The sequence below is a fragment of the Littorina saxatilis genome, linkage group LG5, assembly GCF_037325665.1.
Source record: "Littorina saxatilis isolate snail1 linkage group LG5, US_GU_Lsax_2.0, whole genome shotgun sequence".
Classification (NCBI taxonomy): Eukaryota; Metazoa; Mollusca; class Gastropoda; order Littorinimorpha; family Littorinidae; genus Littorina; species Littorina saxatilis.
Genome location: NC_090249.1, coordinates 64,270,525 through 64,286,855, shown reverse-complemented (window position 1 = coordinate 64,286,855; position 16,331 = coordinate 64,270,525). Strand labels below are relative to the sequence as shown.

The 16,331-nt window shown below is 45.2% G+C and overlaps 1 protein-coding gene across 7 annotated transcripts in view; it reads right to left on the bottom strand.

The window, feature by feature from the left end:
* LOC138967691 (EF-hand calcium-binding domain-containing protein 7-like) overlaps nucleotides 1–16,331 on the bottom strand; it is a 119,236-nt gene that overhangs the window by 14,717 nt on the left and 88,188 nt on the right. The gene's annotated exons all lie outside the window — the stretch shown is intronic.

The following is a 16,331-nucleotide window of genomic DNA, read 5'->3' as shown; positions in this document are numbered from 1 at the left end:
ATGCTCACAATCACACTGTGTATGCATAATGCTCACAATCACACTGTGTATGTATAATGCTCACAATCACACTGTGTATGCATAATGCTCACAATCACACTGTGTATGCATAATGCTCACAATCACACTGTGTATGCATAATGCTCACAATCACACTCAAAGATTCATAACATAGTCAATATAATAAAAATAATTCTCTTTCTTCCATTCCCCACCCCCTCCCCCCCATCTCTCTCCCTGGAGTTACAGCTTCACTAGTTAGATGAGTTACAGCTTCACTAGTTAGATGAGTTACAGCTTCACTAGTTAGATGAGTTACAGCTTCACTAGTTAGATGACAAAAACCATCTCTCTCCCTGGAGTTACAGCTTCACTAGTTAGATGACAAAAACCATCTCTCTCCCTGGAGTTACAGCTTCACTAGTTAGATGAGAAAAACCACCTCTCTCCCTGGAGTTACAGCTTCACTAGTTAAATGAGAAAAAAATGAGCTCTCAATGTCAATGTACCAGAATATTATTATTTGTTTCTAGATTTCCTTTAACAGTATGAACACATTGTCCTTTTACAGTATGAACACTTTCTCCATTAATAGTATGAACACATTGTCCCTAAACAGTATGAACACATTGTCCTTAAACAGTATAAACACATTGTCCTTGAGTCCTTTAACAGTATGAACACATTGTTCTTAAACAGTATGAACACACTGTCCTTTTGTAGTATCCCTGATACCCTTTTGTAGTGTCCCTGATACCCTTTTGTAGTGTCCCTGATACCCTTTTGTAGTGTCCCTGATACCCTTTTGTTGTGTCCCTGATACCCTTTTGTTGTGTCCCTGATACCCTTTTGTTGTGTCCCTGATACCCTTTTGTTGTGTCCCTGATACCCTTTTGTTGTGTCCCTGATACCCTTTTGTAGTGTCCCTGATACCCTTTTGTTGTGTCCCTGATACCCTTTTGTAGTGTCCCTGATACCCTTTTGTAGTGTCCCTGATACCCTTTTGTAGTGTCCCTGATACCCTTTTGTTGTGTCCCTGATACCCTTTTGTTGTGTCCCTGATACCCTTTTGTTGTGTCCCTGATACCCTTTTGTTGTGTCCCTGATACCCTTTTGTTGTGTCCCTGATACCCTTTTGTTGTGTCCCTCATACCCTTTTGTAGTATCCCTGATACCCTTTTGTTGTGTCCCTGATACCCTTTTGTTGTGTCCCTGATACCCTTTTGTTGTGTCCCTGATACCCTTTTGTAGTGTCCCTCATACCCTTTGTAGTGTCCCTGATACCCTTTTGTAGTGTCCCTGATACCCTTTTGTTGTGTCCCTGATACCCTTTTGTAGTGTCCCTGATACCCTTTTGTAGTGTCCCTGATACCCTTTTGTTGTGTCCCTCATACCCTTTTGTTGTGTCCCTCATACCCTTTTGTAGTGTCCCTGATACCCTTTTGTTGTGTCCCTGATACCCTTTTGTTGTGTCCCTCATACCCTTTTGTAGTGTCCCTGATACCCTTTTGTTGTGTCCCTCATACCCTTTTGTTGTGTCCCTCATACCCTTTTGTAGTGTCCCTGATACCCTTTTGTTGTGTCCATCATACCCTTTTGTTGTGTCCCTGATACCCTTTTGTTGTGTCCCTCATACCCTTTTGTTGTGTCCCTGATACCCTTTTGTTGTGTCCCTCATACCCTTTTGTTGTGTCCCTGATACCCTTTTGTTGTGTCCCTCATACCCTTTTGTTGTGTCCCTGATACCCTTTTGTTGTGTCCCTCATACCCTTTTGTTGTGTCCCTGATACCCTTTTGTTGTGTCCCTCATACCCTTTTGTTGTGTCCCTGATACCCTTTTGTTGTGTCCCTCATACCCTTTTGTTGTGTCCCTGATACCCTTTTGTTGTGTCCCTCATACCCTTTTGTAGTGTCCCTGATACCCTTTTGTTGTGTCCCTCATACCCTTTTGTTGTGTCCCTGATACCCTTTTGTAGTGTCCCTGATACCCTTTTGTAGTGTCCCTGATACCCTTTTGTTGTGTCCCTGATACCCTTTTGTTGTGTCCCTCATACCCTTTTGTTGTGTCCCTGATACCCTTTTGTAGTGTCCCTGATACCCTTTTGTTGTGTCCCTGATACCCTTTTGTAGTGTCCCTGATACCCTTTTGTAGTGTCCCTGATACCCTTTTGTAGTATCCCTGATACCCTTTTGTAGTGTCCCTGATACCCTTTTGTAGTGTCCCTGATACCCTTTTGTTGTGTCCCTGATACCCTTTTGTTGTGTCCCTGATACCCTTTTGTTGTGTCCCTGATACCCTTTTGTAGTGTCCCTGATACCCTTTTGTTGTGTCCCTGACACCCTTTTGTAGTGTCCCTGATACCCTTTTGTAGTGTCCCTGATACCCTTTTGTTGTGTCCCTCATACCCTTTTGTAGTGTCCCTGATACCCTTTTGTTGTGTCCCTCATACCCTTTTGTTGTGTCCCTCATACCCTTTTGTTATATCCCTGATACCCTTTTGTAGTATCCCTGATACCCTTTTGTAGTGTCCCTGATACCCTTTTGTTGTGTCCCTGATACCCTTTTGTTGTGTCCCTCATACCCTTTTGTTGTGTCCATCATACCCTTTTGTAGTGTCCCTCATACCCTTTTGTAGTGTCCCTGATACCCTTTTGTAGTGTCCCTGATACCCTTTTGTTGTATCCCTGATACCCTTTTGTTGTGTCCCTCATACCCTTTTGTTGTGTCCCTGATACCCTTTTGTTGTGTCCCTGATACCCTTTTGTTGTGTCCCTGATACCCTTTTGTTGTGTCCCTCATACCCTTTTGTTGTGTCCCTCATACCCTTTTGTTGTGTCCCTCATACCCTTTTGTAGTGTCCCTGATACCCTTTTGTTGTGTCCCTCATACCCTTTTGTTGTGTCCCTCATACCCTTTTGTTGTGTCCCTCATACCCTTTTGTAGTGTCCCTGATACCCTTTTGTAGTGTCCCTGATACCCTTTTGTAGTGTCCCTGATACCCTTTTGTAGTGTCCCTGATACCCTTTTGTAGTGTCCCTGATACCCTTTTGTAGTGTCCCTGATACCCTGTTGTTGTGTCCCTGATACCCTTTTGTAGTGTCCCTCATACCCTTTTGTAGTGTCCCTGATACCCTTTTGTAGTGTCCCTGATACCCTTTTGTTGTGTCCCTGATACCCTTTTGTTGTGTCCCTGATACCCTTTTGTAGTGTCCCTCATACCCTTTTGTTGTGTCCCTCATACCCTTTTGTTGTGTCCCTCATACCCTTTTGTTGTGTCCCTGATACCCTTTTGTAGTGTCCCTGATACCCTTTTGTAGTGTCCCTCATACCCTTTTGTTGTGTCCCTGATACCCTTTTGTTGTGTCCCTCATACCCTTTTGTAGTGTCCCTGATACCCTTTTGTAGTGTCCCTGATACCCTTTTGTAGTGTCCCTGATACCCTTTTGTAGTGTCCCTCATACCCTTTTGTAGTGTCCCTGATACCCTTTTGTTGTGTCCATCATACCCTTTTGTAGTGTCCCTGATACCCTTTTGCTGTGTCCCTGATACCCTTTTGTAGTGTCCCTGATACCCTTTTGTAGTGTCCCTGATACCCTTTTGTAGTGTCCCTGATACCCTTTTGTAGTGTCCCTCATACCCTTTTGTAGTGTCCCTGATACCCTTTTGTAGTGTCCCTGATACCCTTTTGTAGTGTCCCTGATACCCTGTTGTAGTATCCCTGATACCCTTTTGTTGTGTCCCTGATACCCTTTTGTTGTGTCCCTGATACCCTTTTGTAGTGTCCCTGATACCCTTTTGTAGTGTCCCTGATACCCTTTTGTAGTGTCCCTGATACCCTTTTGTTGTGTCCCTGATACCCTTTTGTAGTATCCCTGATACCCTTTTGTTGTGTCCCTGATACCCTTTTGTTGTGTCCCTGATACCCTTTTGTTGTGTCCCTGATACCCTTTTGTAGTGTCCCTGATACCCTTTTGTAGTGTCCCTGATACCCTTTTGTAGTGTCCCTGATACCCTTTTGTAGTGTCCCTGATACCCTGTTGTAGTATCCCTGATACCCTTTTGTTGTGTCCCTGATACCCTTTTGTTGTGTCCCTGATACCCTTTTGTAGTGTCCCTGATACCCTTTTGTAGTGTCCCTGATACCCTTTTGTAGTGTCCCTGATACCCTTTTGTTGTGTCCCTGATACCCTTTTGTAGTGTCCCTGATACCCTTTTGTTGTGTCCCTCATACCCTTTTGTTGTGTCCCTCATACCCTTTTGTAGTGTCCCTGATACCCTTTTGTTGTGTCCCTGATACCCTTTTGTTGTGTCCCTGATACCCTTTTGTAGTGTCCCTGATACCCTTTTGTTGTGTCCCTCATACCCTTTTGTTGTGTCCCTCATACCCTTTTGTTGTGTCCCTGATACCCTTTTGTAGTGTCCCTGATACCCTTTTGTTGTGTCCCTCATACCCTTTTGTTGTGTCCCTCATACCCTTTTGTAGTGTCCCTGATACCCTTTTGTTGTGTCCCTCATACCCTTTTGTAGTGTCCCTGATACCCTTTTGTTGTATCCCTGATACCCTTTTGTTGTGTCCCTCATACCCTTTTGTAGTGTCCCTGATACCCTTTTGTTGTGTCCCTGATACCCTTTTGTAGTGTCCCTGATACCCTTTTGTTGTGTCCCTCATACCCTTTTGTTGTGTCCCTGATACCCTTTTGTTGTGTCCCTGATACCCTTTTGTAGTGTCCCTCATACCCTTTTGTAGTGTCCCTGATACCCTTTTGTTGTGTCCCTGATACCCTTTTGTAGTGTCCCTCATACCCTTTTGTTGTGTCCCTCATACCCTTTTGTTGTGTCCCTGATACCCTTTTTTTTTTTTTTTTTTTTTTTAAATCTCAGTTGCATGCAGGCTGCTTCAACCCTTTCTTTTTTGCCTTTTTTTGTGTTTTTTTTTGTTTTTTTGTTGTTGGCGGGGAGCATCCTTCTTCATTGATTTTTTTTTTTTTTTTTTTTTTTGAGTAATGTTTTTACTATAACATTAACATTACTATATCTAAATGTATTTTAAGCAACTTTTCTATATAACAATTCCCTCTCAAAAATGCATACAATATCCAGAGGGGAGCCATATCTATAAATACCAACACACATTTTGGCTATCACAATCAAATAATTCACATAACTTATTAGTGCCTTGGAACTTTGTGAATTTTCAAATACGCCCAAAAAAACTTCCTTTACGGTAATTTTAATAATCATATTATATTTACAATTCACTTTATCTTCAACGCATTTCCAAATGGACATAATTTTCGGGCAAAAGTAAAAAAAATGTTCAATATAATCAATTTCGTTCTCACAGTGAGTACAGCAATTACTCACGGAAATGCCTATTTTATACAATAAAATATTTGTGGGGTAAATATTGTGCAATATTTTCCAATGCAACATTCGCAATCTTGTTTCTGTGGTTACTTTGTTTACTATTAACCATTGCTCTTTTCCCGGCCAGAAATCAAATTTATGTTCCCAAAATTTAACTACAACCGGCTCCACATATTTTTCCTTTATAATTAATTTGCGAAATTGACAAGGCTTATTCAGGTTCTTTAAATCGTTGAATCCACATACATTTCCATTTGCAGAGCGTAGTGTTGCTGCTTTAACTGCTGTACAAATCACCCTATATTCAAAGAATCTTGTGGGCTTACATCCAACCTTCTGCTGCATAATATTAAAGGGCACAATCTCATTACCAACATATACATCCTTTACTCGACAAACGCCTGCTTTAATCCAGTCGCTAAAAAACAGGGTTTGGCCGCAATAGATTATATCCTTGCTGTTCCATAAACACGTATCTCTTAATAACATGTCTCCACCTACTGCTCTCTGAATCATGTCCTTATTTTTCAACCAACAAATTAAAACTTGTTTCCAAAATACATTTTTAATTAATCCCAATCCTTTAAAAAATTTTACCGTGGTGTTAGATTGGAAGCAACACAACCTTTCACCAAGCTTCGAAAACATATGTATCGGTATTTGTTTCCAACTTTCCTGCTTTTCGTTCAATAAATTTGCCGCCCAGGACAACAAACAAGAGGACTGCATATCAATGACATCAATCATTTTTAAACCCCCATCAGGAAACTCTTGACACATCACTTTTCTTTTAACTTTCTCAAATGCCTTAGTGTTTGACCCTGATACCCTTTTGTTGTGTCCCTGATACCCTTTTGTAGTGTCCCTCATACCCTTTTGTTGTGTCCCTGATACCCTTTTGTAGTGTCCCTGATACCCTTTTGTTGTATCCCTGATACCCTTTTGTTGTGTCCCTGATACCCTTTTGTTGTGTCCCTGATACCCTTTTGTTGTGTCCCTGATACCCTTTTGTTGTGTCCCTCATACCCTTTTGTTGTGTCCCTGATACCCTTTTGTAGTGTCCCTGATACCCTTTTGTTGTGTCCCTGATACCCTTTTGTTGTGTCCCTGATACCCTTTTGTTGTGTCCCTGATACCCTTTTGTAGTGTCCCTGATACCCTTTTGTAGTGTCCCTGATACCCTTTTGTTGTGTCCCTGATACCCTTTTGTAGTGTCCCTGATACCCTTTTGTAGTGTCCCTCATACCCTTTTGTTGTGTCCCTCATACCCTTTTGTTGTGTCCCTGATACCCTTTTGTTGTGTCCCTGATACCCTTTTGTAGTGTCCCTGATACCCTTTTGTTGTGTCCCTGATACCCTTTTGTTGTGTCCCTCATACCCTTTTGTTGTGTCCCTCATACCCTTTTGTTGTGTCCCTCATACCCTTTTGTAGTGTCCCTGATACCCTTTTGTAGTGTCCCTGATACCCTTTTGTTGTGTCCCTGATACCCTTTTGTAGTGTCCCTGATACCCTTTTGTAGTGTCCATGATACCCTTTTGTAGTGTCCCTGATACCCTTTTGTAGTGTCCCTGATACCCTTTTGTAGTGTCCCTGATACCCTTTTGTTGTATCCCTGATACCCTTTTGTTATATCCCTGATACCCTTTTGTTGTGTCCCTGATACCCTTTTGTAGTATCCCTGATACCCTTTTGTTGTGTCCCTGATACCCTTTTGTAGTGTCCCTGATACCCTTTTGTAGTGTCCCTGATACCCTTTTGTTGTGTACCTGATACCCTTTTGTTGTATCCCTGATACCCTTTTGTTGTGTCCCTGATACCCTTTTGTTGTGTCCCTGATACCCTTTTGTAGTATCCCTGATACCCTTTTGTTGTGTCCCTGATACCCTTTTGTAGTGTCCCTCATACCCTTTTGTAGTGTCCCTGATACCCTTTTGTTGTGTCCCTCATACCCTTTTGTTGTGTCCCTGATACCCTTTTGTTGTGTCCCTGATACCCTTTTGTTGTGTCCCTGATACCCTTTTGTAGTATCCCTGATACCCTTTTGTTGTGTCCCTCATACCCTTTTGTTGTGTCCCTGATACCCTTTTGTTGTGTCCCTCATACCCTTTTGTTGTGTCCCTGATACCCTTTTGTAGTGTCCCTGATACCCTTTTGTTGTATCCCTGATACCCTTTTGTTGTATCCCTGATACCCTTTTGTTGTGTCCCTGATACCCTTTTGTTGTGTCCCTGATACCCTTTTGTAGTGTCCCTGATACCCTTTTGTAGTGTCCCTGATACCCTTTTGTTGTGTCCCTGATACCCTTTTGTTGTGTCCCTGATACCCTTTTGTTGTGTCCCTGATACCCTTTTGTTGTGTCCCTGATACCCTTTTGTTGTATCCCTGATACCCTTTTGTAGTGTCCCTGATACCCTTTTGTTGTGTCCCTGATACCCTTTTGTAGTGTCCCTGATACCCTTTTGTAGTATCCCTGATACCCTTTTGTTGTGTCCCTCATACCCTTTTGTAGTGTCCCTGATACCCTTTTGTTGTATCCCTGATACCCTTTTGTAGTGTCCCTGATACCCTTTTGTAGTATCCCTGACACCCTTTTGTACTGTCCCTAATACCCTTTGTAGTGTACCTGCATGATACCCTTTTGTAGTATGCCTGATACAGTGTAACCTGTCCTAGCAACCACCACTCAATCATGACCACCTGCCAAGAATGACCAGCTGCCAAAAAAAACCCGGGAAATTCTCTGATATATAATCGAAAATTTTAATGGTAAATTTTCATTTGATTAATATACTTACCCAATTCACATATATGCATATAGCAATTTACTTCAGTTTAGTGCTAGGATGCTGAAAACTACGCTCACCCTGGTAAGGGGGAAAGTAACCCTAAAAATATAACAGCCTTGACGGTCACATGACAACGTCATGACAAGGTTACCCCCCAGCATGCTCTGTGCACGCGTGCTCTCGCCGCCATCTTGTATTCATTCGCTCGAAGCGCCCTATTATTTTTAGGGGAACTAAAGCGGGGTAGGCGGGAGGGACTTCAGTATGTGAATTGGGTAAGTATATTAATCAAATGAAAATTTACCATTAAAATTTTCGATTAAATTACATATCTTATCCCAAATCACATATAGCAGATTGCTCATTAAGGTGGTGGGATGCTTACCTATGAGCTAGGCAACAATTTCCCCGCTGCTACCATCGCTGGTAGAGCCTTGGTACCGTCCTGCAGCGTACTGGAAACGTCGCGCAGGTAAAAGTTGATAAAAACATCCTCAGATCTCCAGTAGGCAGAATCAAGGACTTCAGACAATCTTCCTGATCGTAGCACAGCTAAGGAGGATGCCCAGGCTCTTGCCTCATGCGTCCTTGTCGACGTTAGAGGGAGAACTGACTGCCCCCCCCCCCCCCCCATTCTTTCTGTGCCACCACTCATACGCCTGTCTGATCAGTGTTGAGATCCATTTAGAAAGAGTTACCTTAGATATGTCTTTATGCCTAGCCGTGTTCAGAGATAGGAAAAGCAGCTTCTGCTGATTAGCTCTGATAGGCTTCGTGCGAGACAGATAGCTGGGCAGTTAGACATATCAGGGTCCCCTGGAACCAGAATTTTGTTAAGAGGAAGAATTCTGATTATGGGGGAAATTTGATCAGGCTTCTGGTTTTTGGCTAGAAATTCCGGCCTAAAACGTAAAGTGATAGGACCATCTTTTTCAAAAGCTATGTCTCTAGATGAGCCTGAGAGAGCGTGAATTTCGCTACCTCTCCTTGCGGTAGCCAAAAGCATGAGCAAAAGTGTCTTACGAGTAAGATTAGCTAGACTAGCTGATTGCAATGGTTCAGAATCTTGCGATCTTAAGAATTCCAGAACAAGGAAGAGATCCCATGCAGGGACTGGGGCTCTGGTTCTAGCAAAACCTATTGACGCACCCTTTAGGACACTAGCAATAACGCCGCTGAGATTAATGTTGTGACCTAACTGCCTCAAAGTAGCTGAAATAGCAGAACGCCTGACTCAGAGAGACGAGGGGGAGCTGCCCTGAGCTGCTAACCATGACAAGTGGTTAGCTACCTGCATAGAACGTGGGGATACAGAGTTGACCTGATTCTCTGCACACCATTTAACCCAAGCCGTCCAATGTGAAGCGTACACTGAGCTCGTAGACTTAATTCCTGTGCGCTTTTTGAACCAAATCCAGTGTCCTCTCTGAGGCACCTGACAGACGCAGGGATCTTCTCACAGTCTCCATGCGTGAAGGAGCAGAGACTGTGGGTTCGCGTGCTGAATGCCGGTGCGTGGTTGCAGTAATTCTTCCTTTTCCAGGTTTAGAGGAATGGGAGGACCTTCTGTTAGTCAGAGGAGATCCGGAAACCAATGCTGACTCGTCCACATCGGCGCGACCAGAACCAGGGATGGTTGCTCCAATTCTGCTTTCCTCAGCACTTTTCCAAGAAGTTGGAATGGTGGGAAAGCGTAAGCCATGAGTCCTGTCCAGTCGACTTCCAGTGCATTCACTTTCCAGGCTTCCGGGTCCGGAAACGGGGATATGAACACTGGTAATCTCCTTGAAAACCGTGTTGCGAAAAGATCGACCATTGGTTTGTCCACCTGAACCCAAAGCCGCTGGAGAGCGTGGTGGGTGATCGTCCACTCCGTATGTAGTACTTTCGAGGATCGACTGAGAGAGTCTGCCAAAACATTCAGTTTTCCCGGCAGATGTTTTGCTGACAACCTTATCTGATTTGGCATGCCTTGAGAGACAGAGTGTGAGAGCGAGAACCGCCCTGCCTGTTGATGTAGGCTGCAACGGTGGTATTGTCTGTATGAAGACGAACATGCTTGCCTGCCACCAGTGGTAGAAAGCTCTGAAGACCGTGGGCTACAGCCTCTAACTCGAGAACATTGATGTGAGAGAGGGCTTGGCCTGTTGTCCACGTGCCTGAGGCTGTGTGGTGAGAGAGATGAGCACCCCAGCCTGACAGGGAAGCGTCTATGAACAAATCCTCCTCTGGTGGAGGGGGAGTGATGAGGACTCCCTGTGAGATCCATGGTTTTAGCCACTGAGCTGTGGTCTGCTAAAACCAACTTTCTAGCTGAACCGAGACATGCCATCCCTGGGAGGAGGGGTTCCAAACCGAACTCAAAGCTGCCTGGAACGGCCTCTTGTGTACTCTCCCCAGAGGGACAAGTGTGGCCATAGATTCCATTTGACCAAGCACTGACGCCAGCTCCCTGACCGGAGCTCGCTTCTGTGACGCTAGCGATTTCACTAGATTCTGCAGTTTGTCTATCCTCCTCTGTGAGGGGCGGACTGACCAATCTACCGTATTGAACCTCATTCCCAGGTACGTGAAGGACTGGGATGGCGTAAGTTCCGACTTGGCTTGATTTACCAAGAAACCCAACTCGTGAGCCTGACACAGGGTGAGCCGCGTATGGGCACTGCATGCTTCCCGATCCTGATTGAGGATAAGCCAGTCGTCGAGATAAGCCCTGAGTCGTATGCCCTGCTGCCTGACTAGGGAGCACAGCTGGCGTACCACCATCGTGAAAATCCAAGGAGCCAAAGATAGGCCGAAGGGAAGGGCCTTCAATTGGAACACTCTCTCTCCCCACCGAAATCTCAGCCATTTCCGGTCTGATGGATGCATGAGGATGTGAAAGTATGCGTCTGTCAGATCGATCGACGTCACCCAGTCTCCCGGCCTGAGTGCTTCTCTGACTGACGCTGGAGTCTCCATTGTAAACTTGATTTTTCTCAGAAATATGTTCAAAGGAGACAAGTCTAAGACAGGGCGCCAGCCCCCTGAAGCTTCGGTACCACGAAAATTCTCCCGTAGAAACCTGGGGAGTTGTGGTCCGTTACTTCGTCTATGACGCTTCCTTCTGAAGTAGAGACAAGATTTCTGCTAGTATCGCCGTCTTTGCCTCCAGTTTGACGGGAAACTTGAACTCCGGAAGAACTCTGGTTAAGGGAGCCTTTCCCTCCTTCCAGAGTAGCCTGAACCCCGAACGCACCATACCCACTATCCACTGACTGTTTACCTTTAGCAACCAAAGTGCAAGAGCCCGAGACAGGCCGCCTGCCACCAAAGGCATGGTGGGTGTGTGAGTTAGTGGTTCGGGGACGCATCATTGGGGGTGTGCTTTCCGTCCAGACCCCCTTGAATTGCCGAAAGACGGCTTCTTCTTAGGGTAAGGGGCGCCTCTTCCCCGTCCTCGTGAAGAAGAGCTGGCTTGTGTTGACCTGCCCCTATTCGCCGAAAAGGCGGAAGGTTTAGGCGGTCCATAGCTCTTGCTCTGCGGCTTAGGAAAACCGTGTTGAGCTAACTTAGCGATCGCTAAATCCCAATTGTCCTGTGTTTCCTTCTGGAGGGCGTCGAGAGACGGCTGCCCTAGCAAGGAACCGTCAGTGAACGGTGAATACTTAAGAACCTCCAGCGTGGCTTTATCTTGAATCTTAGAACCAGCCAGAAACGCGGACCTGCGCGTATGCACTGCATGTGCGTAAAGCTGAGCAGAAAGACGCATTTGCTCTGCTGAGACTTTAGCCAAAGTAGCGAGCAGAGTAGTCACGTCCTTTACACTCGCGTCACTCCGAAATTCAAACGGATCTAGTGACGTGGCGATAGAACAGGAGAGAGACCTGAGCAGCGTCTCCCACAGAGACGCTAACTCCAAGTTGAATCTCCCTGATTCCTCCAAACCCAAGAGAGAGGCTTCCGTATAAGGAACAGATCTGTCTCTGCTATAGCCGTCTTCTCTGAGCGTCGCCAACTCCGGTGTTACCGGGAGCGTCGCACGCGGTAAAGCGTAGGCGTCTATGAGATTGCGTGGAGCAGCGTTCAACGTCACCTTTCGTCCCGCCTGCTGCGAGACGTGAGAGGCTCGATGTGCGTCAGTCAGCCAAGGCTTGGTCGAGTCTGGTGCCTGACCATGCTCTGCTAGAATAGGCACAGAACCAGACGACGCATACCCGTGCCCCGAACGCTTAGCCAGGATCAAAGACATCTCGTAAGCCACTGAAGGAGATTCACAAAACTTAAAAGTTGGTGTCTCTTCTTGTGGTGAGTGGAAATCTCCAACAGCTGAAGATGGTGGTGCCGTAGCATTAGCTGCTGACACCACCCCTTCCTCAAAATACCTTGAGGCTACCTGAGCTGCCATTGCTACCGCTTGGTATAGCTTGGCTGGTAACCGGAAACTGGTATCATCATCCACAGCGGAATCCCCATATTCCGATTCCCCTTCCGGAAGTTCGCCGCCATATTGACTTGCATCGTCATATGCGGTTTCCCCGGGAGGTGAGGGTGCTTGTGAGGTATAACCACCACTAGCATCCGCCCTTGAGAATACTTCCTGCCCCCCGGGCGGAAGTGTGGAACGCTGTACCGATACTGGATCCTGAACAGGCCAGACCGACGATAGCGTGTCTTCTGTTCTAAGCTCAGGCATCGGAAGGGAAAATCCCCGACCAGCTACCTGTCTATTGACGGCTTCCTGCTCCCGTGGCGGAAGTTGAGACCGTTGTGCCGTCGCTGGCCCCCGGCCATGCATGCACTTCGTATCTCCCGTACTAAGAGCAAGCACCGGAAGGGAAAATCCTCGACCAGCTACCTGTCTATTGACGGCTTCCTGCCCGACGCCGGGCGGAAGTTGGGACAGTACGGTACCTTCAATGAAGCTGTCGATCCCGGCAGAAGATGCACGGTGAGAAGACACACTACCATCCTGTTCAGCGTGAACATCGGCGCTCGTCACCGTGGCTGATGGGGTTGCCTTAACCCTCGCTCGCTCATTTGCTTCTTCCGCTCCCGCATGGAGAGAAAGCAACTGCGCACTCGCCGACTTTAACTCCGCTCAAAACATACAACGCATTTGATCGCTAAAGGAAGCAAACATGGCGGACAAATCGTCCTTCTCCGACACTGCGCTAGGCTTAACCGGCGCTGTCTTGCACTCTTGCTTCAACGCCGGCATTACAGGACTCTTAGGGTCATCAATTTCTACTGAAAACGCAGTCTTAGAAACTGGTTCAAACACACTAACTGTGGTTTTCGAAACCTTAGCTTTCTTCGCCGCCTTCTTAGACGGGGACTCTGCTGTCCCTACCTGTCTAGCGCTAGATTTCTTCTTCCTACTGTCTGCCATACTGGCAAAAGTCTCGAACGTCAAAACGTAAACAAAGACCAACTTGTGGCAAACGAACGTATCAAAACAAGAACAAGAAGGGCAAAGCCCATACGACTCACATGCTTGACCTTGACCTTTACATGACCTTGACCCTCAAGTCAAGGTCAAATAACTAAACCTAGCAATGACATCATACACTAAGAACTGCTTTACACATTTTTCCTACCAAAATACATGTAACACAAAGCTGTTAATTCAAGACATAGGAAGTACAATGGTGCTTATTGGCTCTTTCTACCATGAGATATGGTCACTTTTAGTGGTTCACTACCTTATTTTGGTCACATTTCATAAGGTCAAAGTGACCTTGACCTTGATCATATGTGACCAAATGTGTCTCATGATGAAAGCATAACATGTGCCCCACATAATTTTTAAGTTTGAAACAGTTATCTTCCATAGTTCAGGGTCAAGGTCACTTCAAAATATGTATACAATCCAACTTTGAAGAGCTCCTGTGACCTTGACCTTGAAGCAAGGTAAACCAAACTGGTATCAAAAGATGGGGCTTACTTTGCCCTATATATCATATATAGGTGAGGTATTCAATCTCAAAAACTTCAGAGAAAATGGGGAAAATGTGAAAAATAGCTGTTTTTTAGACATTTATGGCCCCTGCGACCTTGACCTTGAAGCAAGGTCAAGATGCTATGTATGTTTTTGGGGGCCTTGTCATCATACACCATCTTGTCAAATTTGGTACTGATAGACTGAATAGTGTCCAAGAAATATCCAACGTTAAAGTTTTCCGGACGGACGTCCGGACGGACGGACGGGCGGACGGACGGACGACTTGGGTGAGTACATAGACTCACTTTTGCTTCGCATGTGAGTCAAAAACTGGAAAAATCTCACCCAATCTCAGCCAAAAAGCTAAGAAACAGACGTGTGACCAGGGTTGGTACTGCCAAGAAGCAGTGCGCTAAAGAATAGCCCGAGCGTAGACCAAAACACGTCCTCAACCAAAGGCGCTGAAGAGTAGAATGAATACAAGATGGCGGCGAGAGCACGCGTGCGCAGAGCATGCTGGGGGGTAATCTTGTCATGACGTCGTGTGACCGTCAAGGCTGTTCTATTTTTAGGGTTACTTTCCCCCTTACCAGGGTGAGCGTAGTTTTCAGCGTCCTAGCACTAAACTGAAGTAAATTGCTATATGTGAATTGGGATAAGATATGTAATTTAATTCACCTTTCCATAGCCACTACCTGTCTGTTCACACCGGCACGGTTGGCCTAGTGGTATGGCGTCCGCCCCGTGATAGGGAGGTCGTGGGTTTTCGAACCCCGGCCGGGTCATACCAAAGACTTTAAAATTGGCAATCTAGTGGCTGCTCCGCCTGGCGTCTGGCATTATGGGGTTAGTGCTAGGACTGGTTGGTCCAGTGTCAGAATAATGTGACTGGGTGAGACATGAAGCCTGTGCTGCGACTTCTGTCTTGTGTGTGGCGCACGTTATATGTTGGCCCTTCGTGGTCGGCTGGGCGTTAAGCAAACAACAAACAAACAAACCTGTCTGTTATCACCTGTTTAGGTCAGTACCTTGAGTGGTTGTTATAGATATATAATTCACCTTTCCATAGCCACTACCTGTCTGTTGGGCAACAAAAAAAAAGTTGTATGTTTCTGGTAACATGGCTAAAAAAAATAGGGTAGGTAGGTAGGGATATTTTTATTTATTTATTTATTTATTTTTGTCAGGGTAGAAAATAACTATACAATGACGCAAAGAGACTGGACTTACTATACAAAGAGAAAGACAACACATTACAAAACAAATGAGACAAAAGGGATGCGGGGTTATCCCCCTTGTGTCGTCTGCCGTCTGTTACTTTCGTTTTGACGCTTTTCTTCTTCTTTTTTTTTACAAATGCAATGAAAAAGTCTAGGGTCGGCGGGAAAAAACTAGGTAGGGTCGGGTGACCAGAAACATACAACTTTTTTTTTGTTGCCTTATCACCTGTTTAGGTCAGTATCTTGAGTGGTCGTTATTGATATTTATTACCAATTCAGTGCCCCATATGGCTTTTTGACCAATCAGGACGGATTGTAGGTGACCCTCTAAATGTTATCACGTTCAGGCAGGGACCATTTTTGTTTATCAAGCTAAAAATGAACAAGACAAAGTAAAAATTTAAATCAGCAATATCAGTGTGATTTATTCTAAAGAATGACACTTCAAATGCTGTCAGATGATACTCTCTTTATCTGAAAAATACCGAAAAGCGAGTTTTGTCGGTGGGTGCTTTACGGAACAGCGAGGCACCGCCCATCCTCTCTGAGTGTGCAATGCCGACTCGCTCACTTGAAATCTAAATTATCAAAGTTAGAAAAATCAAGTGAAATTGGGTCACTCGCTTTACGTCAAATGTATCTTTGCGTCATTTCCCATCCGTCTGGAGTCGGTTCTAAATCTGTCGCTCTCTGTTCAACAAGAAAAAGCGAAGCAACCGAAACACATGTTCAACATGGTTTGTTGTGTGTCAAACACATTTGACCTGTGAATATTCATCACGTAAGGTGTGTTACTCTGATTGGCTGACCCAGGTCACGAGAATTCTTTGACTGACAGGCATAATCAGGTAGGAGCGCTCCAGATCCCATTGCGGCTGTTCTGTCTAATTCGCGGGGTCGCTTCAAAATTTCTTTTGGTCGAATTAAACGGTAATAAAACCGTTATTTCTAATATGCTGACTGTTAGCAAATGATAACAGACATGTCTCACAAACGATATCAGCATTCGCCTAAAAGGCTCATGCTTGATATC